Source organism: Triturus cristatus, chromosome 12 (assembly GCF_964204655.1).
Source record: "Triturus cristatus chromosome 12, aTriCri1.1, whole genome shotgun sequence".
Lineage (NCBI taxonomy): Eukaryota > Metazoa > Chordata > Amphibia > Caudata > Salamandridae > Triturus > Triturus cristatus.
Window position 1 is genome coordinate 636,701,524 of NC_140595.1, and position 26,495 is coordinate 636,728,018.

At 44.8% G+C, this 26,495-nt stretch overlaps 1 protein-coding gene across 1 annotated transcript in view; it reads left to right on the forward strand.

Moving 5' to 3' along the window:
- The window catches only part of ZCCHC14 (zinc finger CCHC-type containing 14), a 680,296-nt gene that overhangs the window by 569,218 nt on the left and 84,583 nt on the right, over positions 1-26,495 (forward strand). The gene's annotated exons all lie outside the window — the stretch shown is intronic.

Genomic DNA, 26,495 nt, shown 5'->3' on the forward strand with positions numbered 1-26,495 from the left:
CTTATGGCTCCGGTGACGTCGATCGGAGTCGCGTGCGGAGCCGGTGTATTGTGACGTCGCCCACGTCGACGTGGAATGCTGGGGAAGAAAAGTTCCGTGGAATGCTGGCGCAGGGGATATTCACAAGGTGAGGAATCCACAGGCAGATACTGTATCCACCAGAAAAAGCGTTACCGAAGGTAAGTAACTTGTTCGTTTCCTCTTTAAGGTTCTAGAGTAGACTCACTTAAAGGTGTTCCATTGTTGGTCATCTGCTAGGCTGCTACATGGTCATCTGTCCACAGAGTCACCAGGCACTGTTGTATCAACTCTCTGGATTGCTGTTTCTGGGGGACACTCTAACCACAGATGTCATGTCAGCGGTTCCCAATCGGTGCGCCGCGGCATCCCAGTGCATCGTCAAAACTAGCCAGGGGCACTGCAAACAGATGCGCACCAAGAACACAGTTTGGGAACCACTTTAAGCTATCGAGTCAGAACACTTGTGTTTTGTCAGTATTTCCCGGGCACTTTCTTGTAGTTGCACTGGATGTTTTTCCCAAGGGGGAGGGTTACTGGCAGTTTCACCGGAAGCGGTGGATCTCCGGCTGCAGCGCCAGGAGAAGCCAAGCATGCGGGAGTAATGGGCCATTCGGGGGCAGCATCATTTGCGGGACATCTTAAAACTAGACCTACCAGGAGGTGAGGGTGAACGTCTGCCAGGGTGAGATAGGAGCACTCTGGACATGCATGGTGTTTTTAAACTGGACGTTAATGAGACCAGTTGCATAACCCATTAAAATGACACCAGACATGTAGCCAGAGGACTCTGGGGAGACATTGGCATGGCAGCTTTAGGGTGTAGGTGGAAGAAGAGGGGAAAAAGGACTCGGGACAGACGTGCGAGAATATAACGCCAAATATCAAGGGCACACCCTGAAAGCAATTTAATCTGTTGTGGTGCGTGTCTTAGGTGGCATGGGGAAGTAGTAGAGTCCTAGGGCGAGAGAATCATAGCAGGGTGCAAGTCATCTGGTTGTTATCCTGAAAATAAAAATGGGGTGGCAGGCAGCGGTGAATAGATGTATTGACTTAACTATATTACCAATTGTCCCTTTGTATTATGTGAAACCATTAGCTGAACCTGTTTTTTGTTTTTGTCAACAGAATGTTACATTCTGGAACTTTTGTCTCAGTTTTTAGTACAGAGCAGGGCTCTATAACCTTAATGTGCAGAGTGGTGTAGCCTAAAAAGCCAAATCTGGCTTTAGGTCCACTTGTGTCATGGACCTCTTGACAGCTGTCAACCTCTTGACGAGATGACATTCAGTGAAAGTGTCTGTGTAGCACTAAAGGTGACCGCTACTGAGAGTGCAAGCATTAGCACGGGGTCTGACCCACACTAGAACTGTATGCTAGCACTGGGGAAGGGGACACCCTATCCAAGTGTCAATGTGCATGCTCAAGAATATGTCCATGGGGAGCGGGGTCAGCACTTGAGGTTGCATCAATGTGATGAAATAGTTGGCACAGGGGTGGGTGAGCATTAAAGGTGGCACTAACTAAACGAAGGTAAGGTGCAAGGATTGGATGTGGCAAAGTTGAAGTGGAGGGTCAGCACCTGAAGTGACACCAATGGAATGGGGTAGTTTGCATCATAGGTGACATGAAAGGGGCAGTTTTGTAAGTAGGAAAACCCTTGTCCTTAATATATTGGAGAGCATGATTATTATTATTGTTGTGATACAAAGCGTGCAGTTCCCCCAAAGGGTTTCCCGGCGCTAGACCCAGATAGTGTGCAACCGAAATTAAAACAGCCAGGTCTTCAAACCCTTGTGAAATGCATTTAGAGAAGGACAATTTCGCTAGCACTCTGGAATATCATTCCAAAGCTTCGGACCAAGATACGAGATTGAGTCACCCCCACCCCCACCCCCATGTGTGCTCGGTGAATTCTTGCCACTTTGCACAGGAACTGGGAGGATAATGGAAGAATGCGTGAGGGCTCATAAGGTGCCACCAGATCCTGATTGTACCACGGGGCAGAGTCAGATCAAGCACTGTGCATGTAGCAAATGGCTTTGAAGTGAATGCGCTTATCTGTGGGTAGCCAGTGAAGTTCGCGGACCAAATGAGACACCAACGCATATTTCGGAAGGTGAAAAAGTAACCTGGTTGCTGTATTTTTCACTATTTGCAAGCGACGGATGACAGCCTTCTTTGCCCCCAAATATAAATGCTCTCATAATTGACTCTAGACTGGGTCATGGCTTGGATCACTGTTTTCTGAACAGAGAGGTAAAATGCCAGTGATGGGGGTTTTTTTTCTTTCTTTTAACCCCCCTCTGAACTGCAAAGCAGGTGGAAGCTACCTTGCCTACATGGGGCTTCATCGTGTGAGGAGTTGGCCTAACGGATATGGTGATCGACCTCAAATCTGGGGAACCGGGTTCATGTCTCGGCAAGGACGCCAACATCCTGTGATTCTGGGCAAATCACTTAATCTCCCCGTGCCTAACAAAAAAAATGAATGTCTTCATGTAAAACGCAACTGGTGTTCGTGTAAAGCGCACTGTTACCTGATATGTTCGGGTCAAGTTTGCCCTATATAAAACTCCATTTAAAAACAGAAGCCAAGGTTTTTTACCTGCACTGAGAGGTCTGGAAGGTTGCCCAAAGCTTCTGGCCAGTGCTGAAGGCCCCATTACTGGGGATTCTTCCAAAACCTCAGTTTTCTCCATGTTAAACTTGAGAGAATTTGTGCCCACCCAAGCGGAGATCCTGCTCGGGTCTAAATTCAGGGTGCTGGAGCTGTTGCCCTATGCAGACGTCCAGGGCAAGGATGATCGGGTTGTCTTCCGTATACGAGAACAAAGTCAAACAACAGCTCTCCACCAACTCTGCAAGAGGGCGCTCGTAGATGTTAAACCGCTACGGACTCATCGCCGAGACCTGTGGAACACCCTGTTCAAGTGCGTGTACCTTTAATCTAATACTGCTGGAGAAGACCTGAAATTAGAGGTTTATAAGAAATTAAGATAGCCATGCTAGTGCCGTGCTAAGGCTGCATGTGGCGGTAGCAAGTACAATGACGCAAGTGGTGTTTTTTCTTTGGTCCCATAAATTGTGAAGGCATGGGTCCACCCAGAGTATTTATTAACCCCTTCGATGCTCATGACGGAACGGTTCCGTCATGAGCATCGGTTGAGCTGTGCTCATGACGGAACCGTTCCGTCATGGCCCCGCCCGCGCTAGAACCCTTCAGCACCGCGGGGGAATCCGCGCAGCGCTGAAGGGGTTAATTTACCTACTTCCAGTGCTTTAAATGGAAAAAAAAAAATAAGTGCATGTACTCACCAAAAGGACCAGTGGACTGTGTGTGGAGTGTGGGGTGGGCATAAGGGTGGTGCTAAGGGCGGTGCAAGGGGAAGGGCTAAGTTTTTGACATTTCCAAGCTTTGTATGCAAGACATCTGCATGCTGGGAAAACTTTTGGAAGTATTTGTCCAATAGTTATGGCACTAATAACCATAAAGTAGCACTTACTAATGAGTGTTCATTACTACCCAAAGTAACCCTTTTTTTTATAGCAACCATAAAATAACAAAAGATTGAGGAAACAAGTAATAAGGTTCCAAATGTATACCTTGTCGGTTACATGCACCATCATGATGTATGGACATAACTCCCTAAGGAGAGGCAATTTTTTAAAACAAAAAATAGTTTAAAAAATTCATATGCAGAACCTAATGCTGAAGAGTATTGTCTGACTTAACTAATTAAAGTTTTTATATTAAACAACTATTATATTTTTATTTTGTTACACCTATGATTAGAATTCCTTAATCGGCTTCATCCCAGTTATTTTCAGGATGAAAAATGGAAGTCATCCCGAGGCTGGGCTTACATCTCTCTACCCGCCAAAAAAAAGTAACATAATAGGGAGCTGCGGCTAATGGCAAATAGGTCAGGGGAGCGGTGGGTCAAAATCAAAAAATGTTGGAAACCACTGTTATGTTGGATTAATTTGTATAGCGCACTAATCACCCCGGGGGGTATCCAGGCACTTGGGCAGGTGTGGAGGTTTCTGCTCCCCAAGGTGCTTATACAAAGAGCCAGGTCTTCGGCTTCTTGCGGAACTCAAGAAGTGAGGAGCTGATGGGGCCACCTACTGGCATGCCAGAGCTATAGTAGGGTTCTGATACAGTCTGACGCTTGCAAGGATTCAAAAGGTGAGTCTTAAGTATCCACGAGAAAGAGCATTACTAGACGTTAGTAACTTGTTCTGGAAAGTAGCACATTCCAAAGGTGCTCAATCCCAGGCAGAACACAATGGGGATACACATGCACACCTAATTACCTATCCTACACACCACTTGGAGGAGGTTAAGCTCACTGGCAGAAAGGATGTCTTTTCAAGTCATGACCTGTGAGGCGAGCTCCAGCGCTTCAGCAGAACTACCCCCATAACGTCCTCCCCCAGTTAGCCAACATCGACTCTGCTGCTGGGATGCACCTTTCTCGATGTCTTGGCGGGACTGACTGCTGCGGCTTCTCAGGTAACAGGCGGGGCACTGACACCATTGTGTCCGGGTCTTTGAAAGGCAGCCGTGCTGACCTTTGAAAGGACAGAAGAGACCAGGAACCACATGGCGCACATCGTAACGGACTCTCATTTATGCTCCATGTCGACAGACTTGCAGCAGTATACTGAGCCCTGAGAGAGCGTCTGTCTGCTGTAGAGTCGGTACAATACCACCAGCACACCTCACTGCCAGTCAGGCCGCAGTTTAGAGCACCTTATGCCTAGGGTGACCAGATTTTAAAAACAAGCATTTGCAATGAAATAGGTCTCACATTAGTTGAATTTAGAGTTGTTGGCATTGCAAATAAAAATGTTTGTTAGCATTTTTTTTCTTAAAAAATATCCAAGCAGTATCCTAACAAATAATAGCAAATCCATGAAGCAAGGAAAGAGTGAAAGTACCTTTGCCTGTTACTAGGTGTCCTTGTGGACCCCTATTAGCTCTAAAAGGTACTCCACCCTGCAATAATGAAGAATACAACTAACCCCCTGGACTGGGTCAAGGCCTGCCTTAATTATTCCCAACCAACAGAGCTCGTTGATACACACAGGAAGCACGGTAGGGCTTAACCTGCTGCTGTGGCTGTTGTCTTGCGCAAAATCGCTGAAATCCATGATGCACACACTGAAATTCCGACACGGAAGAAGATGCAAAAAAAGACTACAGAAAGCCATTCACAGAACGCCGCACATTAGCTTAAGATGTTTAAAACTAAAGCGATGCGGCTACAGAAGTAAATAAATGGAAAACAAATGCTACTACCGTCCGCCTTTTTTTCCATTCTATTTATTGACTTTTGTAGCAATGGCGGCATGCCGCGCTATAGCTTCAGATGTTTATAGCTAAAGCGCGGCGAGCCTCAATTGCTACAGAACTAAATAAATGGAAAATATGCCTGCTTAAGCAAGACATTAACTAAATAGTACTCACTAACTGTTAATGAAACCAAGAGAGTAAGGACACACGTAAGAGGAGCTGTCCTCGTGGGAGGTAACAACAGAAGAGAGGGAGGAGGAGGGTCTACTAAGCCTATTCCTGAATCAAAAGCCATCATTTACAAAGGACAGTTAAAGGAGTCAATTAAAAAGATGGGAGGAAAATGGGCAGACCTTAAAGTCCATACCTGAAAACAGCATTTATCGAAGAGACAGCGTAAGTGCTGCCTAGACGAGACCAAACAAACAAAAAAAAGGGACATTTCGCAAAAATAGAAGAAGGACCACACCTCCGAGGGGCACAGAATGACAGCCCTCATTCGCATAGTAACACAGACATGGGGTTCCGAGTAACTAGAATGCATTTTTCAATCTCCGTAACCTATCTCCACATTAAATTGCTATCTGATAAGTTTCTAACTAGTGTTGCTTTGGAACACACAAAAGTTGTCTCCCACTGTTTTATGCTGATCTGCTCTGAAAACGGGGATAAATTAGCTGAAATCTGCCAGGACAGCAGGTGAAAAATCTGGACTGTCCCGGCAAATCTGTGACACCTACTCAGGCCAGCACTCTGCCAGGATGCCAGTCTTCGATTTGCTGTGCGCAGCCCTGAGTGAGCCCATCAGAGAAAGGCCGTCAAAACGTTATTTTCAAGTAAACTTTCCCAGTGGGTGGCTGAGTGAATGGGATGACTGCTGCTTATGGGGGTGATTGCTGCTTTGTTATGGTGGCACACCTTTCCCATAATCGACTAGCGTCCGAGACACGCGTTGCAGGTGGAGGACTGCACTATCGGAGTGGGGCATGTTCTCCACAAAAGATATAATTGGCCCTAGACTGAACCTGTCTGGACCCCCTCTCCGTGATGCAGACCCAGACCGTCACCAGTGTGCTATTTGGTGATAAAAGACCCTTCTCCTCAAGGGCCTGCTGAGCCGTACTACGATAGTGCACACAGATGCTTCCGAACATGTACTTTAGACATATGCATGAATGCAAAGCAGAGCGAAATGAAGCGAAATGAAGTTAAATGAAGAAAGCTTCACTGAGCTTCATTTCAATCACAGTGCCTGTATTCTTTGACACGCCCCCACCCCCCTCAATTAAGTGGAACGGCTGGGGTGCTTCTCTACTAAAGAACTTTCTATTATCTTTTTTCTACATATCACACTTTTTCTACATTGGAATCGACCCTTATGATTTCCAGTTCTATACATGGCTTAGTCCGCCCTTGTTTTCCTTTGCATTCTAGGACTTGTAGTTATACAAGGCCTACACGTCTCAGAATGAAAGAAAATTCATGGACTAGATTTGCTCTCGTTCCATCTCCTGATGATCATTCGTGAGGTAATAGCAGCATCAATTATTTGAATCACTCAAAAACGACAAAGATGTGGGATGGCTCGAATTGTCAACTACCATATTATATAACCTGCAGTGTTGATAGTTTCAAGAAAGTTTAACAAAAGAATGAGGAAACTGGAACGTGTTGCCTTGGAGCTCCTTTTGTCCAAAGTAAAGTGTTTTTTCTTGGCGATCTGCTACTTGTAATTCTGTACATCTAAGGCAAAACGACAAGTACCAGAAAGGAATGGAAAATTAGGACTAGGCGAACTATTTGGGCCTTATTAGGATCACAATTACACACCTACGCGAGGAAGAACATACAAATAGCTCACAAGATGAATTTATAAAACACACATAAATGGGTACAGGCAGACAGAGGGTTAGAGTTGGAGATGCTTGTGATTTAAAAACATTTGAGGCTTTGCGAATCCAAGACAGACTGCCTCAGAAAATGCACATAAATGTGCTTTGTGAACTGTATCACCATGTTTTTTGCAAAGAAACATAACCCTGTTTTTTTGGTTTTTTTTACTGTCACAAAAAAATGTAATTCCATAAACCACAAAATCATATAAAGGTAGGAATGGTATAGGGAGACCGGTCACAAAACCGCTTCAATACACCTCCGTGTATCCCTCATCATGTGTAGTAATTAATGTAATCAGATTTCCCCTTCCAAATCCAGATACATCTAGTTCAGGGGTCTCCAACCCGTTCTGTAATAAGAGCTACTTATGTATAATGAAACTCACTGAGAGCTACTATTATTAGTGTTCTAATAGTGGCCACACCAAACAAGATTACATTAGCTGCCACCATTTGCAGGATCACTACCAACAATCACCTCAGTGCATCCGAATTGGTTGCCAGCAAAATTGTCAATATGGAATGCTTCTACATGAGTAATGCATAACCGCAGGGCTTTGAGTGCTGAGCACCGGCAGTTTTTAGGTCTCGCCTGAGACAGCGCTTTAGCGCTGCTCTGGCGAGACTTATAGTAAGCACTTTTGGAAGTGCAAACGAGTGCTTTCAGGCCGCCAACTACTGTGCATGTGTGCCGGGCGCGCGCACCATTTGGCAGCCTGAAAGCACTCGTTGTCTTTCACTTTCTCGGCCGCTTTGATGTTTTATCGTGATCGCGATCACTTTCACATTCGCGGCCGTACGGCCGCTTCCCTTCCTACTTTAATGCACTGTTAAAGCAGAATCCACGCGTCGTAAAGCATGCCCGCCCCCACTCCCCCCTCCCACTCCCTCCTCGTCCGCTTCAGTGCGCTCTTGTTGTTATTCGGCCGCGACTGCTTCCACCCCCCCCTTTGCTCCTCAGACCGGCTGGATCTTGCAGGCTGATTTCGCTTCTTTATCAGAAATGTTATCGCTTGTCAGGATCACAGTATTGCTTGTTTCTACTGCAGGCACGACGTACTTTTGTTTACATTCAACTTTCCAAACAGCCTATCACGGTAGAGCGCTATTCCAAACTGAGCCTTCCTTTTCCCCAGCGAGCGCATTGCTCATCTGACCCCCCCTACTGATTTTTTCACACATAGTTTTGCCTTAATTCCAGCACACTAAAATGAAATCACTCGGGCGAACTCTTTCACAGTGAGTTACATTTTTCTTTCCATCAGAGCTGTCAGCGCTTTCCTGTTTGCTTCCCAGTGGATATTCGGTCCATTGTGATCAGCGCGGCACGTCCCTTCTTGTTTACAAATCACCCCTCCCTATCTCCTCAGCAAACTTGGAGTTCCTCTTTGTTCAAATTACAGGGGCTCCTTGCATGTCACTTCCCAGGCTAGTTTTTTGGGGCAGCTTCAGCTGCATACAAAAATGGGGACTGCACATGCATTTTTTAAAACTTTTAATCAGCCCGACTAGGGCCAGGCTTTATCTTTGGCAGCCGCATGCTTTTGCTGCCTGTTAAATCTTTATAGAGAAAGCACGCTTCTTTAAAGATAACCCTTCCCTGGGAGCACAACACCCGATCCCCCGTCGCAGGCTCCCTGTGCGTTTACCTCCAGTGGAGAGACATGTGCAGAATTGTTTGTCGTGTCAAGATCTGGTGCCGCGTACTTTGATTGTGGTATGAGCGCCTCAACAAACTTAGTTTTTTAAATATATTTTAATATATTCGTTAAACATCAGGCACGCCTTTTTCATTTCATGCACCTGCTGTTTGAGCAGTGCTACAGGGAGAGGTCGGGCATATGGACACTATTTATTTGTTGTAACTCCCTTGGGCCGTCCCACTGCTCAGTCAGTGCTTTTGTGCCAACAATGGCGCCTGCTGCCCGCAGCCCACTCTGGTCCCGGGCGCCATGCGTTATTTAGGTTTCAGGCCCGCTTTTACAAGAACATGGGATTTCAGGACTACTTTGTTTGTTCGAGCACTTAAACGGAGCACCTATAAAGAAAAGCGCTTGTATTTTGCGAATCCAGATCTCAACAATACTGAGCGCTCCACTACCCCTTCCCGCCCCCCCCCCTCCCCCACTGCCTCTGCATGCTTCAATAACAGTAAGACATGCCCTGTCTGCTGCCATGCGCTTTTGTGGTTTAATGAGTGCCCGTTTGTTAAGTGTTTGTGAAATAATGCCAAATCTGTTAAAATAGTAGGTGTAGTAAGTAAGACCATCCAACAATTCTCCATCAGTTGGCAAGTAAGGGGCCATGCTGGAATGGTAAACTCCAATTCCGGACTACTTAACTATTGGCCCGCCCACTGTTTAATCTGGGAAAGATGGTGCTTGCGTGTGCCTGTGGAGAAGGGAAAAAATAATCAAAAATGTATGTTCGCGCGGCTCTTAAGTATGCACCAATAATAATTTTCATACAATTTTTAAGACCTAAATGTTCCGCTAAGGCACTTCGCATATGCTATTTGTACCCTCAAATGTCCTTAGGCCCTGAGAAGTGAAAGGTGATTGGTGAGAGCAAGTTCTGCTAAGACATTTATCATTTATGGAGACCGCTGTCCTACTCATACTAGTTTGGGCTTATGTGGATGTTTTTGGGGAGCATGGACCAAATTGGCGGCCCAATGTACTACCCTAAGGTCACTGGTTCGAGGCCCTGTGGTTCCAATCAATCTTCAGTTTGTAAATGCTCAGTCACTACTGGTAAATAAATATTTGAGTGCGTAGACTTTAGCATGTGAACTGCCAGAGCCGCGAAGAAATGGAAAACAGGAGTGAGGATAGTATTTAATGTTCTTTGCGGCTCTTGTTCTGTGAGATTTCATGCAGCTGAAAGCAGCCCCGTCCTGTACATTTTTTCTAGGTGTCAGAAGCAGACCTGCTGGCTGAGACCCTCTTGGTTACTCAGCAAGTCTGTTTCATTTTTGAAACATTTCTTCCACCAGCCTGTTAATTTGTAAATGCATGAAGACAGGGGGAAGGTAAGATTCTTTTTTTTCTCTTGTAAGCCATGGGCCGGACATTGGAGGAGGGGGGGGGTTAGAGCCGGCCACGGTATTCGAAACAAGAAGAATCTTACCTCCCCCCTTGTCTTCATGCATTTACGAATTAACAGGCTGAAAGACAAAATGTTGCAAAAATGAAACAGACTCGCTAAGTAACCAAGAGTGTCTCAGTCAGCAGGTCTGCTTCTGACGCCTCTGGAAACTTTCAAGGCAGCTCTAATCACTGTGCCTCCTGCAGAGCCCGGAACTTGCACAGTAATTATCTACCGAGTGCGGGAAGCACGAGTCACCTACAAAGCATTGTGAGGGAAGCCGTTAACAACAAGCATTTGCAATGCAATAGGTCTCGCAGTTACACGAGTTAAAGCTATTGGCATTGTATATGACAATGCCAATAGGCATTGTTATTTGCAATGTCAATAGCTCAAACTCGCGTAAATGCGAGACCTAATGCATTGCAAATGCTTGTTTAAAGGGGGCCTCAAAACGGGTCTCTATCGGGCTCGGTTTTGTGCCCTGGCACAGGCGGTCCGTTTTTTCCGGACTGCAGTGTCAGCAGGCACATCGATGTGCGCGTGCTCACACTGCTCACTTCTCACTAGCGAAGAAGTTACGGCATGACGTCATCCCAGGTGAGCGTTGTAGGGGAAGGGAAATCCGTTAAAGGGTAATTTTCTCTCTGGATTTCCCTTCTCTCTTTGAATCTCAGGAGCAGCAACATTGTCATGGTGTCACCAGGTCTTTAACTGGGAGCTTTATCAATATTATATACGAGCCATAGTTGCTGCTTATTTATGTTATGCAACTAACAACCATTGACAAAGCCAATAGTCCTGACTTGTTGTAGGTATGATGTTACTTGTTGTATCATATATCTGGATGCAATGACAGAATCATCAAAATAAAAGTCGGGCTGCACACTAAGCACAGATTTTTAACTTACATGTTTTAAGCCACACCCTTAATTGCATTGGCCATGCCCCTTTATGAGAACCCCCCCACCCATTTTTCATCCCACTTAAAGCCCTGCATAACAGTCAAAGCTGCAATGCCCTAGGCACCAAGGTAATAAGATTTGTAAAAAATCTCCCTAATACCACATGATTTCTCCTTCAAATATCAGCCTTAAATATATTTTGGAAATTCATCAATTTTTCTTTAAATATAAGCCTATGAGTTATGGAAATAGCCATATTTTTATCTTCAATATACACTCCCAATTTTGGTACACATATATTAATTCAACCAAGCAAAAGCTTCTAATTTAGGAGGCTGGACTGTACACAGGAGAGCTACTTACAGGTAACGAGAGAGCTACCAGTAGCTCACTAGCTACTCATTGGAGAAGCCTGATCTAGTTTTACCATTGCCTGAATAAATACCGCAATTCAAGTACTACAATGCGAAAAATAGAAGAAACAAATCTTTTGTATCTAGCACATTTTGTTTTTCAACTTGTTGCAATAAAGTGTCACTGGAAGTTTTATGCATGAGGGTTGTAAATGTCACATGTAAAACCCTGCAGACACAGAAATGTCACACATGAGCATTCGACAAGTTTAGCAGCTGGGCTGACAGACGACTTTGTGGGTCGTAGGCGGACACAGTTGGGCAGGGGTCAGTTTTATTATGGGTGATTACTATTAACCCCACCCCCTTCCCCCACAGCGTGCACTTAACACAGAGTGATCTGATGATGTGTTAAATAAAAGTAAACAAGCATTGACATAGCCAATAGGTCTCGCCTTCGGGACCTTATAAGTGATTAGCCATATATTTTGGTGTGGCCTTTGTTTTAAGCTATGTTGTAGAGCAGTGTGGCTGCTGTGCAGCTGTGTTGCTTTGTAATGTTGATCTGGCTTTGTGCTGATGTTGTTTTAGTTTATGCTGATGTAGTGCATCACTTATGTTGAAGTTGTGCATCACTTATGTTGAAGTTGTGTTTTGTTGGTGTTGAATTGCTGCTGTGGTATGGCTGTGCTGGTGCTGATGTGGATCTGCACTGCTGGTGTTGTAGTGATGCTGATGTGCAGCAGCGCTGATGCTGAGGTGGTGCAGCACTGTTGCTGAGGTGGTGCAGCACTGTTGCTGAAGTGGTGTTGTGTTGGTCCTGATTTGCTTTTGAATTTTGCATTGGTGTCGGTGCATTGATGCTGGGTGGAGCTGCGCTGATGCTGAGATGGTGCTGTGTTGTGCTGTGCTGTGTTGAGGTGTTGGTGCACTAGAGCTGAGGTGGCGCTGTGCTTTTGCCGTTTTGGTGCTGCACTGTTAGTGGTGCATTGATGATGTTGTGCTGTGTTGGTGCTTATGTGGTGCTTATTTGCTGCTGTGCTGGTACCAATGTGTTGCATAGTGATGTTGAGGGGGTGTTTAGTGATGCTGTGGTGCTGTTTATTGATGCTGATGTGTGAGAGTGATGCTGATGTTGTTCTGTGTGATACTTTGGTGTTGTGCTGGTGTTTAGGTGGTGCTAAGTGGTACAGAATCACACAACTTTGAGCAGAAGGCAGGATGTTGTCCCGGTTCAAAGTCCGCAACGCTTACCACTATGATGCATCCCTTTCGCAGTGACTGCATGCTGACTGATACACAAAACGAACATGTGGCATACAAAATTTGGGTATATCGCGTGTGCAGTCTACCAAGATTACTGTATAGTGACTGGTACAAGGGGCTGTGTTATCCCAGTATGTTTGAAGCTACCTAAAAACTAAATTAGTATCATCAAAGAAAAAATACACTTTTTTGTAGCAATACGATTTGAACTTTGTTTTTTTAAAGCAAAAACGTTTTTACGCTGGTTCGTGTAGCTGTGTGAATAAATCCCACTGTATTAGCATTTGTTTTGGAGATAAAAAGGAGCCTGAAAGTCTGCTGCAGTGTGATACATTAGCATGTTCCCTCCAGCTGGAAAAGGAAACCAAGACGAGCTAATTGAGTGTAAATAAGCGTTGTTGTAAAGATCCTAATCTTTGCGCCTGCAGCGTCTGTGAGATGCAGATCAGTAACTTAAAAACAACTGTAGGTCACAGCTAAAAGGTACAAAAAACAAGAAACACGACACACATGTAAAAGGATTTTAAAATTTACAATTGATTTTATGGGTGCCCCACAGGCCCTAAAGTACATGGGACTAAATTTATAAAAGGGTTCCAGTATGTTTATAGAAAACCAGGATTGAATCCAGATTCCAGGCATTCATATTATGTAGTGGTATTTTACATATAGGAAGAGAGCACTGGTAAATATAAGCTAATATTTTCGGGTGCTTAGCACTAGCACCTTATAATCAAAATAACAGCTTCTACTCCAGTCTCGAGCACATGTATTTTTAGTGCATCTTAAAAATTTAAATTATGTGCCCAAAATCAGACTTTGTAGAGCAAATTTTAAAACTGGAACGAGAGTTCCAAGGTGGTACAGAATCACGCGACTTTAAGCAGAAGCCAGGATGTTGTCCCGGTTTAAAGTCAGTAGCGCTTACCACTAGGCCACATCCCTTTCGCAGTGACTGCATGCTGACTTATACACAAAACAAACATATGGCATGCAAAACGTGGGTAAATCACGTGTGCAGTCTACCAAGATTACTGCATAGTGACCGGTACAAGCGGCTGTGTGAAGAGCAGAATGGCGCGCATTGACTGGTTACTGCAGGTTTAGTAGTACATCAACATCACAGACGTACATTGTAGACGTGTGTGCCTAGGCATTGTTCTGTTATTACTGCATGCTGATTGGCAGAGAAAAATGTAAGCATGAAGCACAGAAACTGTTCACATGCTTGCTTTACTTTTATTACAGCATTCTTGCTGGCACACTGCTTTGTTTCGAAGGGTAGAGTGCTGTGAATTGTACGTTTTTTTTTCCGTATGCCCAGTGACATGAAAGCAAACACGAATCCCTAAAGCTGCCGCCTGATAAGATTCCCGGAACATTATTTGTTACAAATTCAACACTAAAAGCTCATAAGTCACCAACACGAAGGAGTGCCTCGATTTGCGATACCGGTGGCATGTTTCCCTTAATCTGTTTGTGGAGAGCATGTGGGGGCATAATGCTAATCAGTGCTAAAATCATCGCAACACAAATGCAAACATTAAAACTCACCGGTCACCCCAAAAGAAATTCCATGCACGAGCAAATTAGAAAAGACACCAACCCCAAAAACGAAAAAAAATTCAAAGCCAAATACTTCACCACACTAGTGGTACGATTAAAACAAAATGTGCTCCCTAAAGCTGATGCCTAATAAGATTCATGGAACCTTATTTATTACAAATTCAACACTAAAAGCTCACAGGTCACCAATACGAAGGAGCTTCCTCGCTACTCCTGTGCAGCGTGATCACTAACGGGTCCCCCCTCTCCTGGTGACAACAGCAACCCGTACCTGCACGGAATGGATTTGCGGTACCGGGGGCCTGTTTCCCTTAAACTGATTGTGGAGAGCATGTGGAGGCTTAATGCTAATCAGTGGTAAAATCATCGCAACATAAATGCAAACATTCAAACTCGCCATTCACCCCCCAAAAAAATACCATGCATGAACAAATTAGGAACGACAACAAAAATGAAAAATAGTTCCAAGACAAATACTTCAGCACACTAGTGGCAGGTTTACCGTAGTTAGGCGGTGCTGCATAAGCGTTCCCAAACAAATAAAGGAGGAACTAAAAGACAGATTAACTGGTCAAAAGCAAAAGATTTAATCTGACAAGCGACCAAGCCAATAAAAAGGCAATAGGCGCATGCGCGCTGCCTAGGTGAGACCTAAAAAGACACGCCAGCACATTCTCCACTGACAGCACAGCGTGCTCACTGCGAGCAAGCTTGCTGCAGCTCGCCTTTGAGCATGCTGTAGGGTGGTCCTAGGGCGCTATAAGATGCATGACTGATGTAATTTAGTGTGGTGATGCAGACACCAGCACTAAAATGCGTTAGCCAAACCACTGATGCGTGACACTTGGCAGGGCTGCTATCCATACACACAGGCCCACACCATCCTACACAGCACTAACCACATACAGAAACGCAAACACTGAGAAGCACTCCCATCAGCCACTCCTTATCATAATCTTCGAGGCCTGGAGCCAGTCTGAATGAGATATTTTTGCATTCGGCCTGAAAATATAATTCAAGAATTTTGCCCCCTAGATGGACAGGAAGCCCATTTGCCTAAGTGGGGGAAGTGGTGCGGGTTATCTGATGACAGTTCTTGCATCTGAAATTAAGTGTTTGAAAGCCACTACTGTTCATAATATGATGGGAAAACACGGTCTATAGATCAGGCATTGACGGAGTACTGCTTGCAAAGTTGAATACCAGTCTTTAAAGGCGAATGTAGAATAAAATGGTTGTAGGCTCAACCATTGAGCACAAGAGCTAGGTATACCTCTGAGAGCTCGAAAGGCTGCTGTTCAGTGTTTTTGTATATGAAATGCTAAGTTTCATTTTCTATGTCAAACAAGACACCTTGCAAAATTGCTAAAATGTAGGCTTTCTGGTTTACTTAAAGACAAAGTGCAGTGATTGACTAGGATCGCTATGATGTCCTTTTCAATCAATAAAAATTCTGTTTTTGCTGGTCAGAAAAAGTGAGTCATCAGGAAGCCATGTAGCCTATTAGGTAATCTCTATCATGGGATCTTCATGAATTTCATAAACACTGTATACTTATGTTAGTGTGCATCACCAGAACAGTTTTAAAATAGGGAAAACAGTGTTCCATTAAAACGTAAAAAATAATTCTCATTTATAGGCAATGTGTTGTAGGTTGTCCTTATAAGGCAATAATTGTAATACAATAGAAAAAAAAACTTAGCAGTTGGCAAATGCAACGGGTCTGGCCTCAGTGAGCTTGCAGTATTTTCTTTTATTTCTTTCAAATGTATGCAAACAATGTTTCGCAAACGTATTAAAAAAGCTAAATTATAAAAATAAAAAAAGCTAAAAATTAAGTAAAGGGCCTAGCAGCTGAAGCACACCAACCCGGACAATAAAGTGTAGTCCTCATCAGAGGACTGTGTATAGTTGCTGAGGCAAGATGCTGTCACCCACAGTGTGCGACACCCAGTTGATTAAATTAAGTGACTCATTACCCCATGCTGTATGCCGCACTGTGTGGAAGCAAAATGTCAGTGACACTTGATCAGATCAATAAATAAGAAGTGGTAATTTTTTAGCATTTTATTTAAACTTGCCGCGGGTGAAACCGCTCAAGCTTTCTCTAAGACAGACCTGAAATGGGCGTTAAAACCACATCGTTTTTCTGTCTAAATCCCCTCTCCTTTTTCATTTTCTCCCTCTTGAAACAAAACAATCAATGGCAGAGCTGATTTTTTTTAATTTATTTTTATTAGAAGCATATTCCAGAAAAATAAAAGGAAGAAAGGAAAGGAAACATGCCAATGCCAAAACATAATAGCCATATGCTTGAAATAAAAATGTAAAATTAAAATAAAGAAAAGAGTAGCCTACACTTACAATAGAATAAGACGGGTGCTTTCCGAACAGGCTGGTGTACTTACAGTTATAAAAGCATTTTTGTTTTGGTGCACATGACAGGAATATATGATTCCTGTTGACTCAAAGAAAATGTGCTTTTGGCTTAAAATTATTTTAAACTGAAGATATAATTTAAAAACACAAAAAGACAAATTAAAACCAGACCTAGAACGTTTGCCAATGTTTGTTCAGCATTCTTAATATGTGCTAAAAATATCAGCATGCAGATGATAAAAAGCCAAAAAATGGCTAAAGTTGTCGCACTTAATTTGCGGCCATTTTTTGATAGTGAGCGTGCATGCTGTGTGAACAGAACTGCATACTCCAGTTGTAACCAATTCAGGGAGCCCTTGGCTCCCGCTCTGGCGCGAAACTGGACAAAGAACATGACCGTATTTGTATGTGAGGAACGGTCTGCATTTGGGTGGGTGTGGTTTGAGAAAATAAGAGTTTGGTTTAAGGAGGATGTGTGAGTGCAAGCAAGTTATAGTAAATGTGCAGCTGTATTTGTTTGTGTTATGATGGAGATTGTAAAATTTCCTAGCTTTTGTACCAGAAAGTTTCAATTCTGTTAAGGACACGGAGGCAATGAATATGCTGAATTTTCTCCACTTTATTAACTCTAAGCAACTTTACATTTTAATTAGACTGCCTTTCCCATGAATCACTGGGAAAGGAAACAGAAAACTTAACCCAATCAGAGAGCACAATGTGCCATAAGAGTCTATATCCTCCTTTAAACTCCCTCTTTCTTTGTCAAACAGTGGTCCATGAATCTGGCCTCATTACTCCTGTTTGAAACTATCTAGACCTAAAACAAAAATTATAGGTCAACAACCTATCTCACCCAAAAGGTAGGTGGTAGCTGTGGAGAGCAGCCTTCAGGTTTAGTCCGAAGGAGTGTAAAGCAGCTTGTTTTACCAGTGCTAATCATATAGTGTAGGTTAAACGAAAAAGAACCACACAGTGTAGTTATAAAAATAGTTATTTATTATAAACACTCAATAACACATTGGTATATCTCCTACCTGGAGATATAAACACAATATTTCTAAAGGAAAACAGGTAAGTAGCACAAATACACCGTGGTCTCCAGGGGGAGGCCAAATCATATACTAATATAGTGGAATGCGAACTGCGACCAAAGTCGAGACTGGATCCAGAAGACTTAGAAGAGCCGGAACCACCCAAGGTAAGTACCCAGGAACCCCATGGAGGACATGTGCAGAGTAGAAACACAGCCACGTACTCAATGCAAGTCAATGGGGAAGTCGCTGTTGTAGTTTTGAAGGAGGAGGACCCTTCCCAGAGGACCCTGAAGAAACCCCGTGGAAGATGGAAGGTTGGAGAGTCACCTCACTCGTGGATACCCCAGGAACCAGGATACCTACATCAGGGAAGCCGGTTGCATAGGTGCGAAGTGACATCGGAAACCCCAGTAGACCACAATCAGTGAAGATGCCGCTGGCGAAGAAGGTGAAGGAGCCCAGTGGAATCTCAAGGTGGATTCTTGAAGAGGAGTACCTGCAAGCAGAGGGGACAGAGTCTATGCCACTCAGGAGTGACCAGGAGGCAAGGAAGACCAAGTACCACCGATGACAGAAGATGCAGGCGAGTTGACGGTGACCTTGTTGCTGCAGCTCTGCGGACCAGGAGACGCTGTGGAAGACCAGGAGCCGTTCATAAGCTGTCCCACGTCGGGAGTCGAGAACCAAGGGGTCGGTGTCTGGCGGGAGCACCAACACGCCTTGGTAGCTGCAACTGGCATGGGTAACGAATAAGGAGCAACGTTGGGACCAACAAGGTCGAAGGGACTAGCCACAAGCAGGAGAGTCAGAGCTAGTCCTGAGCAAGCAGGGGAGCCCACCGGAGCAGCAGACGACCCTAAAGAGAACCCACAGGCCGAAGGCACAGAAGTCGCAAGAGGACCTCGAGCAGCTCACCAAGAAGAAGGGCCCACGGTGCAGGGGATGCGGTGAGGACGCTGTACTTGGCAGGAAGAGATGTGGGAGGCAGTAGCTTCTTGTAGCCTGAAGATATCTGGTGTGCAGAGCCAACAAGCCTTGGCAACAGCAAGTTGACACTGTGCACATGCGTTTTGTCCCAGCGGTTCTGACGAGGAATACTGGCTGTAAAATTGAGGGAGAGGACAGGTCAGTCCTCGAGGGACTCGCAGGCACATGACCTGCTTTGCTGAGCCTTTCGAAGTCCGTGGGAACGCCAGGAGCAGCAGACCGGTCAGCTTCGTTGCTGCCCTTGCAGGGGAGTGACTCCTTCACTCCAAGGGAGATTACTTTGGGTGTCCATGATGCCCACAGGTCTGTTAAAGGTTTTGGAAGAAACACAGAGGACGAAAAAGACTTGCAGAACAGCCAGACCAGGAGCAACAGAATTGTTCCTTGGTGCAGTCTCAGTTCCAGGTCAAAGTCCAGCGAAGTCAAAGTATCCAGATGGTCAAAGAGTGATGTGGTTTCAGGCTTGAGTATTGTCCCACGATGAATCTGAAGACCCACCCACAGGTAAACCCTTAAGTACCTTAGGGCAATGATTGGAACGACTCAAGGATCCCTCCCAGATGAGGGGCTGGACAGAGGGGAAGATAATGTCATGTTCTTTATCCAGTTTCGCGCCCGCCAGAACGGGAGCCAATGGCTCCCAGAATTGGTTCCAACTGGAGTATGCAAGGAAGGCACCAAATGTGCCCTTCAAAGCAGTCTGGTGGCGCTGGCAAGTGCCCTGACCCAAGCCCAATACACTAAGTCCTGTATGACAGGATACCTATTGTTCTACCTTCCCCTACTCAAACGTGGCTTAGCAGCAAGAGGGCAGAATTGTGTCTGTGTTTGGAAGCAGCACTAGCTTTCCTGTCTGACCCTGAAAGGCTGCAACCAGTACTACAGGGGGGTACCCCATGAAAGCCCCCCCCCCCCACCCCTCAAGTACATGGGATCATACTTCCAACACTAGAATCGGTGTTGGGGTATGATTCCAACATGTTCAATACGCAACATGACTGGGTTCGGTGCCGCCACTATATAGTTAGGCATCTCGTATTGACTGATGTCCACTATATGTATTAAAATGGCTGACCACACTTTTCAAAGCCTGGATAATTGACTCCAGGGTCTGTAGGGGGGTCCTGCTCATGCAGGGGCACCCTCACACTTCTAACTAAGCACCCTGCCCTCAGGACTGAAGACCCTGCCATAGGGGTGACTTATAGGTTTTAAGTGTAGTGACCCCATTCATAAGGAAACTTCTGTCTGCTGTGAGAGGTGCAAGCGCCAACTCACACAGGCTGCAATGGCAGGCCTGTAGTCATGAACTCCCATGGTTGGCACAATAGTTGCTGCAACCCATGGGAGACCCCTGGAGTACCTATGCCCTGGGTACCTTAGTACCATATACTAGGGACTTACAAGGATACACCAGTAGCCAATTGTGAATGTACAGAACTACTTACAATGTTCAAGATAGGGAGAAAGCAAGGGGACTGGGGTCCTGATTAACCGGATTCCAGGCAGACTAGTCAAAAACATACAGACACCAAGCAAAAAGTGGCGGTAACCATGAAAGCCGATCGTACTTTCCTACAGTGCAGAACAGCTCTGATGAAAGGGAGTGTCTGAGAAGGGGGCAGGTGTGACTTTGGTTTGTTTTTTTTGTTTGTTTTTATTGATTTTACAACAAATTTGCAGTTTACAGTGCATTATTGTTGTTGCTTTGCTTTGATCAACATTGTTAATACAAGACAGATCATGGCTTTACAGAAATAGCTTACTCATTATCTTCATACACGCCGGCCGATATTGAATGTTATAGGGTTCTTTGTCCAGCAATCGGTTTGACATCATAGTATACTGTTTTCAACTTACTTAACGCTTGGTCAACAACATAACATAAAACCTAGCAACCTACACCTGGAACACTTACAGTGAACTTATACATGCCCTCTTGTGTCGCACCCGCTACCCCCCAACACCCCACCCCCGGTGACTTTGGCATGTTGATAGCAAACCCCTGTGAGTGCCAGAGGTCTGCTGTTGTCTGGATGTGGGAGACAACTGCCTTCAACAGCTTGCGATTGAGATAGGGGAAGACCGGGACCCCTGATCTCTGCTGATGAACTGCATCCACCGCCATCACCTTGGTGAAAACCCGAGGGGTGCTGGCAAGGCGAAATGCTAGCACAGCAAACTAAAAGTGCTTGTTGGCTACCGTGAGCCACAGGTGAAAACTGTGGGCAGGCAGGGCAGGGATATTGAAATAAGAGTCGTGTAACTCTTGCGCTACAATCCAGTCTCCCGGTGCAGGGCATACGAGACTTGTACAAGTGTGAGCATTTTTAATTCCTCCTTTTTCAGGAAGAAATAGAGAGGGCTCAAGTCTAGAGGTAGGGTGAAGGCCTCCGTCCTTCTTTGGCACAGAAAGTAGCAGGATTAGCAACCCCAGCCTACTTCTGATGCTGTCACCTTCTGTTTGGCTCCCATGGCCAGGAGAGCTGCTACTTCCTATTTTTTTTTATTTTTATTTTTTTATCCTCATCTCACCAAAAGACATCAGATTTTGACAAGCCATCTTACTTTACACCTGGGCACCTCTCGGCTAAACTGCCTTTGCCTTGGTCATCCCGACCTGCCTCGCGTAATAGAGGCTTGGTGTAATCATAGGACCCAAAAAGAAGACCCTCACTTAAAAAGTTACCAATCGCAGGCGCCGTCCCCAGCTTAATAGCGGATGCCAGATATTATGCAAGGTGTCCTTACTACCTTCTTGTTCTAGTCGTGCCATGGCAAACGCAGTTTTGAGCCATCCCTCTCTGTTCGGGAGGAGCGAGTCTTTCCACTTCATACAGATCTCCCACCTAGCTAGCAGTAGAAGATATAACAGTAGCCCCCTGAGAATCTGTGATAACGCCCCGTTGATAAAATCGTTGCCCCCAAAGAACACCAAATGGAGATTGACCTCAAAATTAATTTAAAAAATGAGCTATAAAGAGTCCCCCACATCCTTCCAATAAGATCTTAACTCCGGACATTCAAAAAAGATGTAAATATCATCCGCACTGGGTAATTTACATCTAGGGCATTTTGAGGGAGGCAACGGAGCAAACTTAGTTATCTTGGCCAGGGTGTAGTAAAGTCTGTTGAGCACAAAGAAATTATTTTTTTTTAAACTGGCTGGTTTGATATATTTATAAAGCAATTCGAGGAATGGCTCAAAGAAGTCTTTAATATCATGGCCGAAGGGTGATTGATTCCAGACCGATGTTTGAGGGGGCGTATCCAAATCATCTGCTTCGAGAAACCTTATATACCACATAGATATTTCTTTCTTTTTTGCTGGACGTTTTGCAATAAGCGCTCAAGTTCCCAGAGATTTTCTCCACTTCTGCCTCATGCCATGATTTGAGTTGGAGATATTTAAACTTTGAGAATGTGGGGCCTATCTTAGCTCGTAAGACCTCCCAATGAAGAGTACCATCTATGTCCACCAAATCCGACCATTTAACCAGACCAGCTCTCTTAATCGGGACCGCCAGACTATTCCCCAGGCAGAGTGGAGTCCCGGGGGAGTCCCAAATGGGAGCAAAATCGGAAAAGTATCCTATACCCCAACTACGTCTCACTTTATACCATGTCGTCAAGGCGGCCTTAACCTTGAGACGGACACGTTTAAAGAATCTTGGGGCCCCAAACCTCTATAGAAACCCACCTCCTCCACTTCCTCTCTCGCCCATTGCCATCTCACCCAAAAGCCTGCCCCACGTCTGATAATGTAAGCAACATCCTAATACCCTTAAATTGAAAGGCCGTTAAATACCACCTGATGTCCGGAAGAGCCAACCCACCTTTTATGATTTTTCTTCTCCGTTTTTTCCAGGACATCCTGGCACTTTTATGTCCCCAAATGAAACTCCCAATTTTCCCCTGGACCTTACTAATGCTCTTATTGGGGAAGGTTAAGGGAACTGCATTAAATAGATACGTCAGCTTAGGTAGAATACTCATCTTCACCAGGTTGACCCTCCCATAGATCATCAAGGGGATATTCCTCCATCTGGCGAAGAGGTAATCCATTTCCTTTTCGATTTTCAGCAGATTAATCAAGTGTATTTTATTCAGGTCCTTAACAATTTTTATGCCCAGATACTTAAACTCATTACTAATGGGGCTTCCCCTGTAATTGATATTCCAGCACATAACTTCAGTTTTTGCCGAGTTTGCTAGGTACCCTGAGATTGAGCCAAACTCCTCCAACAAATTTTCAAGCCGTGGGATAGATGCCTCTGGATCGCTAGTGTAAATTACAACATCGTCGGCATACAATGCTATTTTACACTGATAGTTTTGTGATTTAAAAGGGCTGATTGAATCATCTAGCCTAATAGTTTGTGCCAGGGTCTCGATGTAATTATTAAATAAGAGAAGGGACAAGGGACACCCCTGTCTGGTCCCCCTCTGGATGTCAAAGCTGGGAGTCAGGGTGCTATTCAGCAGGATCTTCGCGGAAGCACCCTGGTAACAATTCCTTAGGATCTGTACAAAAACAGGGGCCATACCCTCGAGGACCCCCTCAGTGATACCTCCAACAGACCCGAACAAAGGCCTTAGCAGCGTCCAAGGCCACTACTGCTAAAGGATCCGCCCTCACCTTGGCCAAGTCGATGTTCCCTATCAAGAGTTGAGACTGCTCCTGAATGTATCTCCCGACCATAAAACCTTTCTGATCAATATTAATCAAACTCGGAACCAATTTCGCCATTCTCCCTGCCAGAATGCCCATAAAGATCTTATAATCGGCATTCAGCAGGGAGATCGGGCAGTAGGACACGGCCTAAAGAGGGTCTTTCCCTGGCTTCAAAATTAGGACGATTGTAGCTTCCTTCCAGGACCTGGGTGCTGCTCCTGTTAGGCTATAAACTGAATTAAATAAGGTCTGAAATACCGGGGACAATTCATCCAGAAGAAGTTTATATACTTCGTTCGGAAGAGCATCCAAACCAGCAGCTTTATTATTTTTAGAAATCTTTATTTGATCCCTAATCTCTTCGATGGTTATGGGTGCGTCAAGGGCGTCTCGGCTAAATTTGGATAAAACAAGTAGCGATTTGTCCCTTAACCAGGAAGCTATTGTATCCTGGGAAGCATCCAGGTTCTTCCTATACAGATCTGAAAAGAGAGAAAGAAGACATTTTTGCAAATCTTCAGCCTTACTAGATTTTTCTCCACTACTATCAATAATAAGTTCATTAATGTTGTTTTTCGGCCGATCAATCCTGGCCTTCCAAGCAAGTAAGGCCCCTGCTCTTTCCCCATATTCGAAATTTTCCATGTTCTTCGCTAGCCATTGTGTCCTAGATTTCTGACCCAACATGCTCCTAAGCTCCTGCCTGGCCTCCTCCAGATTGTTTGTGTGTCAATTTTCCTAAATTCTACTGAATAAGATTACCCCTTTCCGTTTCTAGTTCAGTTATCCTACTCTTGATAGAATGTAATTCCAAGGCCTTAGCTCGATTCTTAGAGCTTATTAGACCATGCAACATACCTCTCAAACTAGCTTTATAAGCATCCCAAACATAGTCTATCGACGTGGAGCCTAGATTATATGTAAAAAATTCCAAAGATAAGGATCTAATAGTCTGAACAATTCCAGGATCCGACAACATTGATCTATTCAGTGTCCATCTCATTTGTGGACTGCTGCCGTCTTGGAATACGAAAACATAAGAGGGGCATGATCAGATAAATGGCTAGGTAAAACAGAAATGTCGCAAAGGTTATCTAAAATTTCCCTATTGGCTAGGACATAATCTATTCTAGAAAAATGATGATATTTTTTACTACAGAAAGTAAATCCCTGGGCATCTCCCTTCTTAGCCCTCCAAAGGTCTACCAAGTTCACATCAATTAAGAGATTTTTCATAACCTTGCGTGATCGTGGGGTCTACTTCCTGGCAGAGCAAAGACAGATGGTCCTCCGTCAGCCTGTTGTAAGTGAGTGACATGGGTGGTGGGGTAGTCGTGAATTGGAGGGAGTATCCCCATCAGACCATCTGGAGAACCCAGTGGTCAGATGTTATTGACCTCCACTGGGTTCTCATAATGTTCAGACGGCAAACTAAAGAGGCTTGAAGGCTGTGGCTGCTGAGTAGGGGTGGGGGCAGGGGGTATACTGGACCAAACTCTCGCTATCCGACCCAAGGGGGTCTCAGGGTATTGCGCTCTGTCACGCAGAGGCTGTGAAGCTTGTGGGCCATGGTGGCGGGATGGAAAGAGATGTAGCTGGAAGCCCCTTCCATGGCCGCCAAAGCAGGTCTGAGGCTGACGAGGTGCCATGGAAAGGCCCAAGGACCTGTCCTTGAAGTGCTCCAGTGCAGAGTCCCTCTTGTCTCCGAAGAGATGGGAGCTATCAAAGGGCATGTCAATAAGCAAAGTAAGGACATCCCCAGAAAAGCCAGTTTTTCTCAAACAGGCATGTCGACGTAAGGCCACCGACAAAGAAATCGCTCTGCCTAGCATGTCGGTTGTGTCCGACTCACCTATAATTGTGAACATAGCTGCATCTCTCCCATTAGCCATAGGTTGAGAGAGTATGGCCGGGCCTCCTCCAGGACAGTAGGCAGCACCTGCACAACCGAATCCCACAAGGAATGAGAATCACAGCCCAAAAGGCATGCGATGTTCACAGACCGCATTGCCAGGCTGCTGGAAAAAAAAAGAATTCTTACTCAGTGTGTCCAGTCCTTTTGGATTCCCTGTAATGAATGCACTAGGATTTACGCAGGAAGTAGATGCTTGGACCACCAAGGTCTTTGGGGTAGGGTGTTGGGTGAGGAAAGAAGGGTCTCCAAAGGCGGTGCGATGGCGGCAGGCAATTGTCTTGACCACAGGAGCCCCTGTGCAGGGCTTGCACCAGGCCCCAAGCAGGATGTCTGAAAGGGCTTCAATAAATGGGAGAGTGGTTCCAAAGGGGTGACTACGAGTTGAAGCACCTCCGTCAAGACATTAGTCATGACCTCCACAGAGGGCAACTGACGGTTGAGGACCTCAGCTGCCCTCCTAACCACAATAGCAAATGTGACATCCTTCTCCGTATTCACGGTGGTAGGATAGACCAAGCCAGTATCTGGAGAGGTGTCCAGTCTGACACCTGGGGAAATTCTAAAGGTAAGGAATCAGCAGCTAGATATAGTCTCTACCAGATATGGTGTAACTGAAGGTAAGTGACTTGTTTTTCTGAATGATAGCATGTGTAGAAGTTAATAACAAAAGAATTTAAGCAACACCTGAATATAAGAGTTTAAATCTGTGCAGTGTGAACATTTCATTGTATAGCCCAAATTGATGCCACGTGTTCATTTCTGATAAGTGACTTTAACATGCAATTGCCTAGGCAGTATGCAGAAGTGTACCCAGTTAGTTGGTTTTGCTGAACTAATGCAATAACGTGCAGTTTGACTTTTGCACTGTAGCAATACATGTATGATTGGATTGCTACTTTATTAGTAATGCTGCTTCCAACATCATGTTTTATTGAGACACTTTTATTTTAATTGGCATAAATGTGTTTGTATGTGTTAAAAATCTGAAGTGTTTTTCTGTTACACATAGGAATTTTTTCCTTGGTTCACAAAATAATGTTTTTGGGCACCACACACATAGGCTTAGATAGTCAGTGTTTGACTGAAATCAAAATGATGAAGAACGTATGACAA